Source organism: Macaca fascicularis, chromosome 11 (genome assembly GCF_037993035.2).
Source record: "Macaca fascicularis isolate 582-1 chromosome 11, T2T-MFA8v1.1".
Taxonomy (NCBI): Eukaryota; Metazoa; Chordata; class Mammalia; order Primates; family Cercopithecidae; genus Macaca; species Macaca fascicularis.
Genome location: NC_088385.1, coordinates 54,921,175 through 54,937,627, shown reverse-complemented (window position 1 = coordinate 54,937,627; position 16,453 = coordinate 54,921,175). Strand labels below are relative to the sequence as shown.

At 40.7% G+C, this 16,453-nt stretch overlaps 2 pseudogenes; both read left to right on the top strand.

The window, feature by feature from the left end:
* The first annotated feature begins 5,164 nt into the window (after positions 1-5,164).
* Positions 5,165-6,022, top strand: LOC102135793 (prohibitin 1 pseudogene; annotated as a pseudogene).
* A 52-nt stretch (positions 6,023-6,074) lies between these two features.
* LOC102115760 (protein SCO1 homolog, mitochondrial-like) lies at positions 6,075-14,929 on the top strand (annotated as a pseudogene).
* Positions 14,930-16,453: the final 1,524 nt, after the last annotated feature.

The window sequence follows — 16,453 nt, the reverse complement described above, 5'->3', positions numbered from 1 at the left end:
GCTACTAAGGAGGCTGAGGCAGGAGAATGGCTTGAACCTGGAAGTGGAGATTGCAGTGAGCCAATATTGTGCCACTGCACTCCAGCCAGGGAGAGAGAGTGAGGCTCCATCTCAAAAATAAATAATAACAAACAAAAAGCTAACATTTTTCCAAATTTGAAAGCTCAATAAAATCCAGGCAGAATAAACAAATAAACCCATTCCCATGTACATCATAACCAAGTTGCTACAAACCAAGCATAAAGAAAAAAATTCTAAAAGCAGCCAGATGAAAAAGATACATTATAGGCCAGGTGCGGTTGCTCATGCCTGTAATCCCAGCACTTTGGGAGGCCGAGGCAGGCGGATCACCCGAGGTCGGGAGTTTGAGACCAGCCTGACCCACATGGAGAAACCCTGTCTCTACTAAAAATAAAAAATTAGTGGGCGTGGTGGTGTATGCCTGTAATTCCAGCTACTCAGGAGTCTGAGGCAGGAGAGTTGCTTGAACTTGGGAGGCAGAGGTTGCAGTGAGCCGAGATCATGCCATTGCACTCCAGCCTGGGCAACAAGAGTGAAACTCTGTCACAAAGAAAAGAAAAGAAAAGAAAAGAAAAGAAAAGAAAAGAAAAGAAAAGAAAAGGAAAGAAAGAAAGAAAGAAAGAAAGAAAGAAAGAAAGAAAGAAAGAAAGAAAGAGAAAAAGAAGAAAGGAAGGAAGGAAGGAAGGAAGGAAAGGGAAGGAAGGAAAGAGAGAGAGAGAAAGAGAGAGAGAGAGAGACATATTACATACACAGCAGGGGTTGGCAAACTATGACCCCTGGGTCAAATCTAGATTACTTCTTATTTCTGCAAAAGGAAGTTTTAGTGGAACACAGCCATACACACTCATTTATGTATTTGCTATGGCTGTTTCTGTGTTACAATGGCAGAGCTGGTAGTTGCAACAGAGACCATATGGCTTGCAAAACCTAAAAGATTTACTGTATGGACGTTTACAGAAAAGTTCGTCATCCCTGATGTAGAGGAATAAAAAAATAAGGCCAGCAGATTTCTTATAAAAGCTGTGTAAAGTGAAAGACAAGATTGAGCCAGAATTTTTTCTACCTCACAAAAATGTCTTTCAAAAATAAAGGTGAAATAAAGACTTTTAAAAATACCAACAAAGGTGAAGTGTTAAAGGAAGTTCTTCAGGTGAAATAAAAATAATAACAAAAATTTGACCAATATAAAAAGATAAAGAGTGTGAGAAGTGATAAATATAAGCAAAATAGTTAAAACATTTTCTCACTATTTATTTATTTAAAAAAGAGTCTTGCTCTGTCCCTCAGGCTAGCGTACAATGGTGCAATCATGACTCACTTCAGCCTCAACCTCCCAGGCTCAAACAATCCTCCTCCCTCAGCCTCCCTGGTAGCTGGCACTACAGGTGTGTGCCACCATGCCCAGCTAATTTTTGTATTTTTTTTTTTGGTAAGAACGGGGTTTCACCATGTTGCCCAGGCTGGTCTTGAACTCCTGGGCTCCAGTGATTCTCCCACCTTGGCCTCCCAAAGTGCTGGGATTACAGATGTAAGCCACTGCACCCAACCTCTCACTTTTTGATCTCTTGAAAAAATAAATGACTATTTAAAGTAGAAATAATAAATATCCAGTTGGGTTTTAGCATACGTAGAAGCAGTATGTATAACAAAAACAATAAAAAACATAAGGGAGAAACTGAAAGTAAATTGCTATAAGATTTTTACACTATTTGAAAGTAGACTATGATATGTTACAGGTGTGTATTGTAAATCCTAGAGCCGCAGTGTCCAATCTGCTAGCCTCTAGACACAGGTAGCAGAGGAATAGTCTTACAGGCAGGAGATTGCAAGGGCCTGAGTATGGCATTGCTTGGGGAAATAGGGAGAAAGAAAAGGATTCGAGAAGCATCTGTGGTTATTAAGAGACTGTGGTAATCTTCCTATTGTGAAAAACATGCAATCATTTCAGGATTCATTCAACTTTTGGTTTGGAGTTAAAATGTGGGTGGTAGAATTGCTGAAATAGCACCGAGCTGGTCTCAGGGATATGTAAATCTGTTTCTTCCCAAGCTAAACTCAGACAAGTAAGACTCTCTTCTGGTATTTAAGGCTTCCTGGAGAGGAGATGCAGGCTCCTTCCTCTCTCACACATCCATCACTCTCAAACTTTTAAAGAAATCTAACCTAAATGCCTCATCCTGCATATTGACCTCACAGTGGAAGTGGGAATAATGCTAGTTTGTCTCAGAGTTAAAAATCCTTTCAGAAGTTCTTTCTAGCTTTTCCTTCTCTCACAGTGAGCTCCAGCCTGGGCGACAGAGCAAGACTCTGTCTCAAAAAAAAAAAAAAAAAAAAAATTGATACTCCTAATTTTATTCAATATTAAACTTTAAAATTTGTGCCACATTATTGAAGTATTACTTACTTTGACCTACAAGAATTGTATAGTTAAACTAAACATAATTTAAAAATAAAACTATTTACTTAAAATAATATAATTCTCCTTTAGTAAAGGTAGCTTTATATAAAGAGTTTGGCTTCAAACTGTCATTGCTGTTTATTGCTGGATGAAATTCCTCTCTTTGGCCTTCATTCTCCAGAAACAGGCATATTTCAAATCATATTTAAATTAATAATTTGCAACAAGTTCCTGATGTTTTACAATTCTTTCACACTTGTGGAAATTCTTCCAAACGCATTAAGCAATACTACTTTTTGTCTGGTTAGATGGAATTCTTAATTGGGCCCACTTTCTGGCACGTGTGTTATCAATTTCTTTGAAAACAAGATCTTGAGAGCAGTGCCAAATCCTGAGCCTAAAGCTTTCCCCACGGTTGACATTTAAACCAACCAATGCAATCCCTATTTTTTGAAACACTTCTATAATGCAGCCTAAAATCTGTCTTTAGTTACTTTGCTGCTTTTTCCATCTCAAGCCAAAAACATTTTAAAAAGAATTCCATTGGCCGGGCGCGGCAGCTCACGCCTGTAATCCCAGCACTTTGGGAGGCCAAGGCGGACGGATCACGAGGTCAGGAGATTGAGACCATCCTGACTAACATGGTGAAACACCATCTCTACTAAAAAATACAAAAAATTAGCCGGGCGTGGTGGTGGGCACCTGTAGTCCCAGCTACTCAGGAGGCTGAGGCAGGAGAATGGCATGAACCTGGGAGGCAGACCTTGCAGTGAGCCAAGATCATGCCACTGCACTCTAGCCTGGGCAACAGAGCGAGACTCCATTTCAAAAAAAGAAAAGAAAAAAAAAAAGAATTCCATCAAAATACAAAAGAAATGATTTGACTTCCTAAAATATTTCCAGAAATAACTTTTTGTTTTCTGAATCTTGAATAGCTGAAAATCTGGATGCTCAGAGAGTGGTTGCATTTTAGATTAAAATTAAGGCCTTATATATTCAGCGTCAGGGTGTGCCGTATGACATCAGCTTCACAGACATTGTCTGAGGAGTCATCTTGTTTGGTCCACTGAAGAATAGTCTTTTGTGTTTTCCAGCTCAGAGATTTATCCACAGATCCAAGTTGTTCAGCTTGTCCATAGTCTTCAGTGAGATTATTGGCATCTTCAGAACACTTGTAGCTTGCAGTTTAAACACTAGATGTTTACTTATTTGATTTCACATTTTTATTGCTTCTTACACTAAACTTGCTTTATCTTATAAAATACACAAAATAGTTTTACAATACCACTATTAGAATAATAAAATTACAGAATGAAACTTAAGAGTTCTTTGTAGTTTGTGTTGATCCTAGAATATATTTCACTAAGAAAAGACAAAGTCTTGTGTTTAAAACTCATTTGAAATAAATCTTTCTTTTTGGTTATGTTATCAACCTTGTAAACAGCTTTATTTCACTTGCTTCAGTTTTAGGGATTGTTCTTTTTTCTCTTTTTGGTTTAACTTAATTTTTGAATATATTAAATGATTATATGATTCTAAAGTTGAAACTACATAAAAAGGTATACTCAGCTGTATCTCCTTTACATTCCTTTTTTTTTTTTTTTTGTGATGGAGTCTCACTTTGTTGCCCAGGCGAGAGTGCAGTGGTGCAATCTCAGCTCATTGCAACCTCCACCTCCCAGGATCAAGTGATTCTCCTGCCTCAGCCTCCCAAGTATCTGGGATTACAGGCGTGCACCAACATGTTCAGCTAATTTTGTATTTTTAGTAAAGGTGGGATTTCACCATGTTGGCCAGGTTTGTCTCGATCTCCTGACTTCAGGTGATCCGCTCACTTTGGCCTCCCAAAGTGTTGGGATTACAGGCATGAGCCACCGTGCTGGCTTCTCCCTTCCATTTTCATCCGTTTTCCTTCCCTACTCTGTGTAGATAACCACTTTTATTAGTTTTATATTTACTAGTCTTTTATTGCTTTTTTCTTTCCAATGTTTCATTTTGCACTAAAGTAGCTTCTCATAAAATATTATGGCTATCATTCTAGAGCAACACATACAGATATACCTCATGTTTATGGGTTCATAGTACTCCACTATATACTACAGTTTATTTAACCACTCAACTGCTCCCCTATTGATGGATATTTGGGGAGTTTCTAGACTTTTGTCACTCAAATACCACAATGAATACTAACCTTGTGTTTATAATATTTCAAATTTGTACAGAAGTACTTTTAGTGTAGAGTCCCCAAAAATATCATTGCTGGGTTAAAGGACAAATTAATCCATTTGCAATGTTGCTAGATCGTACTAAATTTCCCTCCTTAAGGACTGTATCACTCTATACTTCTACCAGTAGCATATCACTGTGTCTCTTTTCCCTATAGCTTTAGCAATAAAATGTACTCTCAAACTTTTGAATTTTTGCCAACACAATAAGAAATGCTGTTTCAATGTAATGTAATTTGCCTTTCTTTTTTGAGTAAGTTGTGCATGTTTTACTATTTTAAGGGCCACTTGCATAAATTATTTCTATCTGTTCACGTCTTGGGCTCATTTTTCTACTGGATCTGTGTTGTTTTATTTCTCAGAGCTCTTGCATATTAGGGAGATTACTTTTTATTCTGTGGTAAAAATTGCAGTTGTTTTGTGCAGTGACTCATTTGTCTTTGGCTTTGCTTATGGTATTTGGGCCATACATTTTTTTTTAAAAAAAAATATGTAATAGAATTTGGTGGCTGGAGAATTCATGTGTAGATCAGAGTGGAAGCAGGTGTGAGAGGGTCCAGCAGAAGAAAACATGGCAGCCAAAGTGTTTGAGTCCATCAGCAAGTATGGCCTGGCCTTAGCTGTTGCAGGAGGCCTAGTGAACTCTGCCTTACATAATATGGATGCTGGGCACAGAGCTGTCATCTTTGACCGATTCCGTGGAGTACAGGACATTGTGGTAGGGGAAGGGACTCACTTTCTCATCCCATGGGTACAGAAACCGATTATCTTTGACTGCCTTTCTCCACCACGTCATGTACCAGACATCACTGGTAGCAAAGATTTACAGAATGTCAACATCACACTGCCTATCCTCTTCCGGCCCGTCGCTAGCCAGCTTCCTGCATCTTCACCAGCATTGGAGAGGACTATGATGAGAGTGTGCTGCTGTCTATCACGACAGAGATCCTCAAGTCAGTGGTGGCTGGCTTTGATGCTGGAGAAGTAATCACCTAGAGAGAGTTGGTCTCCAGGCAGGTGAGTAACTACCTTATGGAGCAAGCAGCCACCTTTGGGCTCATCCTGCACGACGTGTCCTTGACACATCTGACCTTCAGGAAGGAATTCACAGAAGGGTTGGAAGCCAAACAGGTGGCTCATCAGGAAACAGAGAGGGCCAGATTTGTGGTGGAAAAGGCCCAGCAGCAGAAAAAGGCAGCTATCATCTCTGCTGAGGGCGATTCCAAGGCAGCCGAGCTGATTGCCAACTCATTGGCCACCGCAGGAGACGGCCTGAGCTGCGCAAGGTGGAAGCTGCGGAGCGTAACAGCTCTCATGCTCTGGGAACATAATCTACCTGCCAGTGGAGCAGACTGTGCTCCTCCAGCTGCCCCAGTGAGGGCCCGCTCACCCTGTCTGCACCTCCGCGGGCCAACTGGGCCACAGCCCCGATGGCTCTTAACACCGCCTTCCCCGCCGCCCTCCACCCCAGAAATCACTGCGAAATTTTGTAAAACAACTTTAAAAAATACATACATGTATATGTAATAGAATTGACTGGTCTTTTATTGATTCTGGGTTTTGAGACATAGAAATGCTTTGCCCACGATTCCCAGGGTTGCGTAGGTAGATTACACGGAAATCTACACATGCTTTCTTCTAGAACTTGTAGAGTTTCCATGTAGTCATGTTTAGCTAACCAAGCCACGTGAAGTTTTTCTTGGATGTGCAGTATAAGCAATGGATCCAATGTTACCTTTTTCCACATGGTACCCAGTTGTCTCAACAGCATATATTTTTAAAGTCCATTTTTCACATTGTTTTATAATGTCTAACATACATTAAATTTTTATATGTACTTGGATTGATGCCTAGACTTTCTACTATGTTCCATTAGTGTGTCTGTCTATAGGCACCAGCTTTATACTAGTTTGATTATGAAGGTTTTATAATATCTCAAATGTCTAATAAGCCTGGCCCCTCCTCATTGCTCTTCCTTTCAGGACTTTCTTGGATATTCTTGTTTATTTCTTCCATATGAACTTAAGAATCAATTTGTATAACTAAAAAACAAAGTGAAACCAAAAAATCCTTGACTTTTTTGTTGGAATCATGTTAAATTTACAAATTCACTTAGAATGTCTTTCATTTTTTCAGATCTATTTTATGTCTTTGAAGCTATTATATTAACAGTTTTCCTCATAGGCTTTACATATTTCTTTTTACCTTTATACCTAGGAGTTTTGTAATTATGGTTGCTATTACCAATTGGCTCTTGATTCCATATTATTTTCTAACTGATTCATCCTTGTATCTTATGTATGAAGCCTGTTGTCTTCTGTATATTGCTTTTATATTGTGCTACCATATAAATTCAACTTTTTGTGTGTGTAGTTTATTCATTGATTTGCTTTTGTTATCTAGATATAGCTATATCATCAACAGTTTTCACACATCCAATAGGTTTCTTTTGTAAAAATGCGTTGACAAATACCTCCAACATTATGTTAATGTTATAGTGATGGTGGGTATCCTTGCCTTGTTTCAGACATTACCAGGAATGCCTCCAGTGTTTTCCTATGAAAATAGTAAGATGATGATAAACAAGATGGTTTATGATGTTAAAATAATTATCTTCCACCCCTCTTTTATAATTTACTTTTATAGGAAATGCAACTTTAATTTTTTCAAATGCTTTTTCAACCCTAGGAAGATAATTACAGGATTTTCCTTCTTAGATATAATAATATTAGTTATATTAATGAATTTCCTAACATTGGACAATCTTTACATTCACAAAACAGTTTCTACTTTGCCATGACATACTGTGCTGTCTGATTCAATTTGCTAATTTTTTAGCATTTCTGCCTATGATATTCATAAATGATATTGGTTTGTAATTATCTCTTTTGTATAATCTGTATCAGGTTTTGGTTTCAATGTTATATTTATGTCATTAAAATTTTTTGAGTTGGGATAAGAGGTCTTCAAAGAATATAATTTTAAACAATCTTGGATACTTTTAGAAAGATATATGCTGGGCATGGTGGTTCATGCCTGTAATCTCAGCACTTTGGGAGGCTGAGGTGGGTGGATCACCTGAGGTCAGGTGTTCAAGACTAGCCTGGCCAACATGGCAAAACCCTGTGTCTACTAAAACTACAAAAATTAGCTGGGCAAGATGGCATGCACCTGTAATCCCAGCTACTAGGGAGGCTGAGGCAGGAGAATTGCTTGAACCCAGGAGGCAGACATTGCAGTGAACTGAGATGGCGCCACTGCACTCCAGCCTGGGTAACAGAGCAAGACTCCATCTCAAAACAAAAACAAAAACAAAAACAAAAAGGAAAGAAAGAGAGAGAGAGAGAGATACATAGGTTGTTTGTTTGTTTGCTTGCTTGCTTTTTGAGACAGAGTCTCTCTTCTCTCTGTCACCCAGGCTGAAGTGCAGTGGCACCATCTCAGCTCACTACAACATCCACCTCCTGGGTACAAGTGATTCTCCTTCCTCAGCCTCCTGAGTAGATGGGATTACAGGCACCCATCATCACCTCTGGCTATGTTTGTATTTTTAATAGAGGTGGAGTTTCACCATATTGGCCAGGCTGGTCTTGAACTCCTGACCTCAAATGATCCACCCACCTCAGCCTCACAATGTGGTGGGATTACAAGTGTGAGCCACCGTGCCCAGCCTAGGAGTCTTTCTTGACCACAGTACCCCTCATCTCCAGCTTGTAACCAATCACCAAGTTCTATCAATTCTAACATTAAAATATTTCACATTCACCCCCTTCTCTCCCTTTCTATGGCCACCACTCAAATCTAAGCCTGCTTGACTTTTTGTCCAGATCACTTAGGCTGCTGTTTTCTCTATTTTAATCCTTGCCATGGGTCCACTATAATCCATTCTTCTTCAAAAAGTCAAAGTGGTCCTTTAAAAACACACATGGGGTCATGTCACTTGAATAAAACCTGTTGATAGACTTCTTGTTCTCTTGGGATACAGTTCAGAATCCTTAACATGTCCCCCAAGACCACACCTGATCTGGAGCCTCCCTACCTTTCCGGGTTCTTGTCTCTTTCTCATTCTCGCCTCTTCCTTGTCTTCCAGCTTCCTCAACTCTTTCCTCCTCAGGGTCTTTGAATATCCTGACCCTGCTCCATTGGCCAGCCCCCTCCCACTCCCCACACTTCCTCCACACCTTTGACCTGGTTGTTTCTACCCATCTTCCAGGTCTATGCTTAGGGAAGCTTTTCTTGGCCTCCCAGCCTGAATTAGGTCCTCTATTGAATTGTCCTATTACCCTCCCTACTATTTATCTTTGTTTATGTGGGCACTATAACAAAAGTACTGTAAACTGGGTGCCTTGTGAACAACAAAAATTAATTTCTCACAGCTCTGGAGGCTGGGAAGTCCAAGAAATCCCAATGTTGGTGTCTGATGAGGCCCCATTTGCTCTTTCTTACTGTGTCCTCATATGGTGGAAGGGGCAGAGGTCCCTCTTTTAGAAAGGCACTAGTCTCATCACGAGGGCTGTGCCCCTATGACCTAATAACCTCTTGAAGGCCTCACTTCTTAATACTATCACGTTGGGGGGGTTAGGATCTCAACATATGAATTTTGAGATGACATAAATATTCAGTTCATTGCACTTTTCCTTTATAGAAGTCATCACTATTGTGATTATTTAGGCATTGAGGTAACTATCTAATATTTGTTTCTCACATCAAACTGTAATTTTTCTGGTGATTAGGACCATATTTCTGTTGATCTCAGCTGGCTGGATCTTTAGTGTCTATCACAACAAACGTCACAGTGACAAAATTTAATAAGTATTTGTTGGATTAATGGATGAATCAGTCAACCAATTAATGATATAATCAAAGACTCAATGGATGAACCAAAAACGAATCATTCAACTTTGGGCAAGAAGCAAGAAGGAGCAAATGCTCTACTTGCCCTCCAGGGGGAGACACACTCCCATTAGAAATAGCATAGGCCCAGGTGAGCAGAAAATTCTGACATCGACTGTAATTTGCTTCTCAAATGGATTCAGAGAACCAGATCTTTTCTCTTTTCCTTTCTTTTCTCTTTGTCTTGCTTGTAGGACTCTCCAGATTAGTCTGGACCACCCAATTGTACCAAGCAAGTAGTCATTTCCTCTGTAATTTCCCTCCCCTGGGTGACGTTAACTGTCCTGCCAGAGTTTGTCCACTTCAGTCTGGATTTGCTAGGTAATTTAGCTATAAATGCCTACATTCTTGGAAAAATAGTATCATGTATATACAATTTCTGTATTATCATTAAAATTGTTATATGTATTTTTACTGTACTTTTTTTTCCAAAATCCTTCAGGCAATTTTTCTCTATGAAGACTAAAAATGTTTTATAATTGCTCTGATAGTGGAAAATATTAGTAGAACTATGTGACCAAAAATAATAATAAAATATTGATTAAAAGCTAATTTTCTAAAAATAGAAAATTCATAAAATTTCCCAAGCCCTGGGGAAAGTTAAAAGGAAAAAAAAAAAGAGAGAGAGAGAGTAGGGTTTGGCTATTGAGCGCATGTCTGCCTCTGAGCAGTTTCTGAAAGAAATCCTTGTTTAATCCTGATGGCATGTCTTGGGAGAGTATCCCTGCTGCACATTAATACTGTTCTTTTCTTTGCTGAATTACTTTCTCTAGTACAAGGTTTAAGCATATGAAAGGTTTCATGAGACTTACATTATGTTTCCTCTGAACTTTCTTTTTCTTTGCTCTAGTTCCAAAGCTTCCTTTTCAATTTTTCTATGTCAGGGACTAGGACATAGAGGCACTCCACTATTCCCATTTTTGGGAGATCTGTTCACTTTAGTTCAATTCCATTGTATTTATTAAATAACTATTTTGTGTTTAGAACTGTGCTATGACAAAAGAGATGAGTATAAGAAATCTAAATCTCTGCTCTTTCAAAGGTGCCACAATGTAACTGGAAGGATGAGACATTTGGTAACCTCCTTGAACAAATATAAAATCCTATAAAGATGACGTGTCAACATTTATGTAGTTTACAAAACCACTTTTCACAAATGTGGACTAGGTTTTATGAAATTAACTTTTGGAGTAGGTGTTAATACTCTCATCCCATTGTACAACTGAGACTCAGGTAAAGTACTACTTACTTTAGTCAGTAATTTTACTTTTACTTATAAAAGTACTTACTTTTACAAGTAAAGTAACTAGAGCTACTATCAGAACTGGAATCTTGGTCTTTATGAAGTTTGCATAATATTACATTATTTCTAAATATGAGGAATATGCTAAAAGGGATAGTCCTAAAAATTGAACAAATTCAAAGTAAAGTAAAATATTCCATTATTGAGAGAAAGCTATTGTTTTCCAACTAGCCAACTAGTCTGACACTTGGATCTTATTTTTTTACCCTATTTTGTAAACACTGACTGATTCCCTCTCTTTCCTTCACTCTTAGGGTATCTCGAACTCCTTTGCGGTTTGTTTCTTTTTCTTTGGTGATGGATAATTTATTTGAAAGGGGTCCCTTCTTCTTACTTAACTTGCTTTTATCTAGGAAAGGTGTCAGGGAAACGCTGCCATCATTAGCCAGGCAGCCCCTGATGGAGAAGGATGAGGCCTTTAAGACAGGGGAGTATTTGATAATTTCTGGCCAGAGATTTTAAAAGCTGTTGTGAAAGACTTCATGTTACCACTCAGAAGCTTGTAATGCAGAATTACTCTCCCCCAGCACACTGTCATTCTGAAAGATCCACTCAAAATCAGGAAAGGGTATGGAGGCAGCCAAGTGAATAAAGGAGTTTTTACTCCAATTAGGAGTTGCTCAAAAGCCTGTGGCCATTTAGTACTGGCAAGACTCAAAGGGCAAGACACCCAGGTCTGCAACCTGGGATACCCTGTACCCACAGAGCCTGGATACTAATACCGTTGAACAGTGATAGCAGCAATCATTACAGGCAAAACATCATTATCAAATTTCCAGATCAAGTTTATGCCAAGGTCTGAAAATAGGAACATTAGTCATACTGTTGATCAACATCATCTAATGAGAACTTCTTTTTTTTTTTTTTTTTTGAGACGGAGTCTCGCTCTGTAGCCCGGGCTGGAGTGCAGTGGCCGGATCTCAGCTCACTGCAAGCTCCGCCTCCCGGGTTCACGCCATTCTCCTGCCTCAGCCTCCCGAGTAGCTGGGACTACAGGCGCCCACCACCTCGCCCGGCTAGTTTTTTGTATTTTTTAGTAGAGACGGGGTTTCACGGTGTTCGCCAGGATGGTCTCGATCTCCTGACCTCGTGATCCACCCGTCTCGGCCTCCCAAAGTGCTGGGATTACAGGCTTGAGCCACCGCGCCCGGCCCTAATGAGAACTTCTTGAGAGCAGAACTGGAATCAGGAGAGAAGGGAAGAAAAAATAATGACCTAAAAGTCTTATGGGAGACACAGCATACTAAAACACAAAATTCATGGAATCACTTGTAATCAAAACATCAAGAACAGAAATAACCAACTAAAATATGCAGAGATGGAATCTGAATAGTGAATGCAAGATTCATGGGATGTGATCAAAATACAAGTTTATTTTTTGTCTTTTTCCACTTTAAAAATGTTTTTGTCTGGCTGGGCATGGTGGCTCATGCCTGTAACCTTAGCACTTCGGGAGGCCAAGGCAGGTGGATGACTTGAGGTCAAGAGTTCGAGACCAACCTGGCCAACGTGGTGAAATCCTGTCTCTACTAAAAATACAAAAAATTAGCTGGGCGTGGTGGCGGTCACCTGTAATCCCAGCTTCTCAGGAGGCAGAGGCTCGAGAATTGCTTGAACCTAAGAGGCAGAGGTTGCAGTGAGCCAAGATGGCACCACTGCACTCCAATCTAGGTGACAGAGCCAGACTCCATCTCAAACAAACAAACAAACAAACAAAAACATTTTTTACTGGAGGATAATAATCTTCTCCTGCTCCTGAATAGAAAATTGGGAAGATTCCCTGACTTTTTGATTAACTCTTTGATAACTGGCAATCCTTTAAGTAATAGTCACTTTAAACCAAATAGTCTCGGCGGGCATGGTGACTCAGGCCTGTAATCCCAGCACTTTGGGAGGCCAAGGTGGGCCTTGAGGATCATGAGGTCAAGAGATCGAGGTCATCCTGGCCAAGATGGTGAAACCTCTTCTCTACTAAAACTACAAAAATTAGGCAGGCATTGTGGTGCCTGCCTGTAATCCCAGCTACTTGGGAGGCTTAGGCAGAGGAATCACTCGAGCCTGGGAAGTGGAGGTTGCAGTGAGCCGAGATCGCACCACTGTATTCTAGCCTGGTGACAGAGTCAGACTTCATCTCAAAAAACAAAAAACAAAAACAAAAACAGCTAAGGAGATAGGGCAGGCTTTTCTTTCTTGGTAGGGTAGGTCTGTACTACCTGGGTCTTGCACATGGTTAAAGCTGACTCTTTTTCTTAAAGCGTGCTTTTAAAGGTTCTTTGCAGATTCCCATCACCAGAGATATCTGACTTGAGTTCCTTTGGCCAAAACCAGTGCAAGTGGTTGACTGTGACAAACTGTGGATTGTAGCACCCCTGTGTTCATTTCTGGCTTCTGGCCACTGGGTCCCCCCATACCTCTAGACAGCCCATTTGGATGGACAAAAGATAACCCCAAGTTGGCTGTCTTCATGTGGCCCACATCTGGTCCAGGTAAACATTTATACATTTGTCATCCCTGCTGAATCTGGGTGTCCAGACAGATCCCAATGCAGCCACATGTACTTTGTGGCTGCAGCCCTCTTTAATTTATAAGTAAGTATTGGTGCAGTTTTTGTTTTACAATTATGGGGAACAATCTTCAAGCTCTCTGATCCCACAGAAGCCCCTCTTCAGGCAACATCAGTACTTCCTTTCCCTCTGGATAGGAGGAGAGTGGGGACTCAGCACATACAAATTTCTCCCCAAGAAGTCTCTTCACAGACCCTTCCTTCACTCTCTTGAGCTCACCATAAGGTAGAACCATTTGTCAACAGTGACTTTGGACATAACAACGTTGTTGAAATAATCATCTTTAATTGCAACTGAGGACGTTCATATCTGTCTCCCAACCCTTGATGATAAGAGACTGTCTCTCTCCATTTCTGTCTTCCCTGGAGAGTTGAGCACAAAGCCTGGAACAAAGTAGGTGCTCAGTAAGTGTTTGATGAAAGGATGGTTGAATGTATCTGAAACCAACTTTCATTGTGCATTGAATTCTCAGAGACACTTCAAAGTAACCAGTATGGGGCAACTTTGGCGCCTCTTGCCTGGCTGACATGAGCTTTGGGGCCCAGCCAAGTAGACAGTGAGAGTGTTGCCAAGGCAATTCTGCATGCAAGAGGAAGTGTGGCATGACTGGAGGCTCGCTGGTAGCTGCCTGGGAAGCCGGCCCCTCAGGCAGTGATACCACCAACCACCCTTGAGGTGGTCAGGACCTGAGCAGAAGGACTGTAGAGACTGCACATGCCCCTTGAAGCCCAGGCCTATTTCTTGGAAGTCTTTAGCATTCACATTTGCTATGGGAGGAGGTTTACTGGCTGGAGTGAAGTATTCAAAATAGAAAAGACAGAAGCTAGAGAAGAAAAAGCAGTGAAGCATCAACAAGCCTTTATTGGGGGACCATTTTCCCTCACAACACATTTGGAGAGCCTAAAACTGACAAAGACTGCCTGGGTCAGTGGCTGTTGATTTATTCTTGTTTCAGTCATTACTGGTATCTTTGCAGAAGAACTAGAAAAAATGATTCAAGTTGTGGATGAGATAGTATTCCAACTCTGCCAAATTTAACTTTTCATCACCATTGACCCAGAGAGGGACACAAAAAAGGCCATTGCAAATTATGTGAAAGAATTTTCTCCCAAACTGGTTGGCTTGACTGGCACAAAAGAAGAGATCAATCATGTGGCCAGAGCATACAGAGTATATTATAGCTCTAGCCCCAAGGATGAAGATGAAGACTATGTTAGTGAATCATACAATAATAATGTCTTTGATTGGGCTAGATGGTGAGTTTCCAGATTATTTTGGCTAGACCAGGAAGAATGCAGAAATTGTTAGCCAGTTCAATTGCTGCACACATGAGGGCACACAAGAAAAAAGAGCTAGCCAAAGCAGTGATGCTGGGTGCAACATTCTCTTGTTAAAGAGGAAGGAAGTGGCCAGGCGCGATGGCTCATGCCTGTAATCCCAACACTTTCGGAGGCCAAGGTGGGTGGATCTCCTGAGGTCAGGAGATCGAGACCAGCCTGGCCATCATGGTGAAACCCCGTCTCTACTAAAAATACAAAAATTGAGGCCGGGCGCGGTGGCTCACGCCTGTTATCCCAGCACTTTGGGAGGTTGAGGCGAGCGGATCACGAGGTCAGGAGATCGAGACCATCCCGGCTAACACAGTGAAACCCCATCTCTACTAAAAAATACAAAAAAATAAGCTGGGTGTGGTGGCGGGTGCCTGTAGTCCCAGCTCCTCGGGAGGCTGAGGCAGGAGAATGGCGTGAACCTGGGAGGCAGAGCTTGCAGTGAGCCAAGATCGTGCCACTGCACTCCAGCCTGGGCGACAGAGCGAGACTCTGTCTCAAAAAAAAAAAAAAAAAGTACGAAAATTAGCCAGGCGTGTAATCCCAGCTACTCGGGAGGCCGAGGCAGGAGAATTGCTTGAACCTGGGAGGTGGAGGTTGCAGTAAGCCGAGATCATGCCACTGCACTGCAGCCTGGGCAACAGAGTGAGACTTTGTCTAAAAAAAAAAAAAAAAGAAGAAGCTTTGTCTTCCATATAAATATATATATATTTATATGGAATTAGAATTTTATATATATATGTATATATATATATATATGCAACCTACAGAATGACCTTTGTACCATTGTACCATGAGAACACTTCTATTGTGGATTGCCATGTTACTCTTGGGTTCAGTCAAAACAGACTCTTGGAACTGTAAGATAACAACTCAAAGTCTCCCAAGTAGCTGTGGTGAGACCAGAGGACCAAGTCAAAATGAAGTCAGTAAAGAGTGGAGGAAGCTCATGGAAGGACACAGCATAGGGAGGCACAGCCAGTACATCTCCCATTATGAATGGGCCCTCCCAGCAGCTTTGTTGGCTCTCCAGTGTTTCGGACCCTTGCTCATACAGGCTGTGGAACGGAATTTCACAGAAAAGAATAATTTTCATAGTGCTTTGGCTTCTCTCTTCTTGAGTTATTTGCTCTTCTGAGTTCTTGGTGGCTGATGATAGATTAGGCTCTCTGCCATTCAGAGTTGATCTTTATACCTGAAAGCGTAAGTTTTGTCTTCTTTGTTAATGAATATCACTGTCAGCTTTGCTCCACTGCACTATCAGCAGATGCTGATTTGACTAATAAAGATGAGATCTACTGTTTGGGGGAAAAAAGTTAGTTTGATTTCTCTAGGGGTCTTTCATGTGATTTTTAGCTTAGCGATGTGCTAGGTTTTCAAAGACACGCCAAATGGAAATAAGAGGATATTGATCATGAGTGTGACATAGAGTACTTTTCTGCATATACTGAGTTGCACGCCATGTAAAATAAAAGTGTATTCAGTGTTTCAATAAATAAGTAGAATAACCTGTATTGAGAGCCTATTTTATCACTCCCTGGGAGACTCCACTCATTCTTACATTTGTAAGATGCTGATGGTTTCCCAGAATTTATATACTTCAGCATTTCCCAACCAAGAAATTTGAGAGATGTGGTCCAGCATGGTGACTCACGCCTGTAATCCCAGCACTTTGGGAGGCCGAGGAGGGTGGATCACCTGAGGTCAGGAGTTTGAGACCA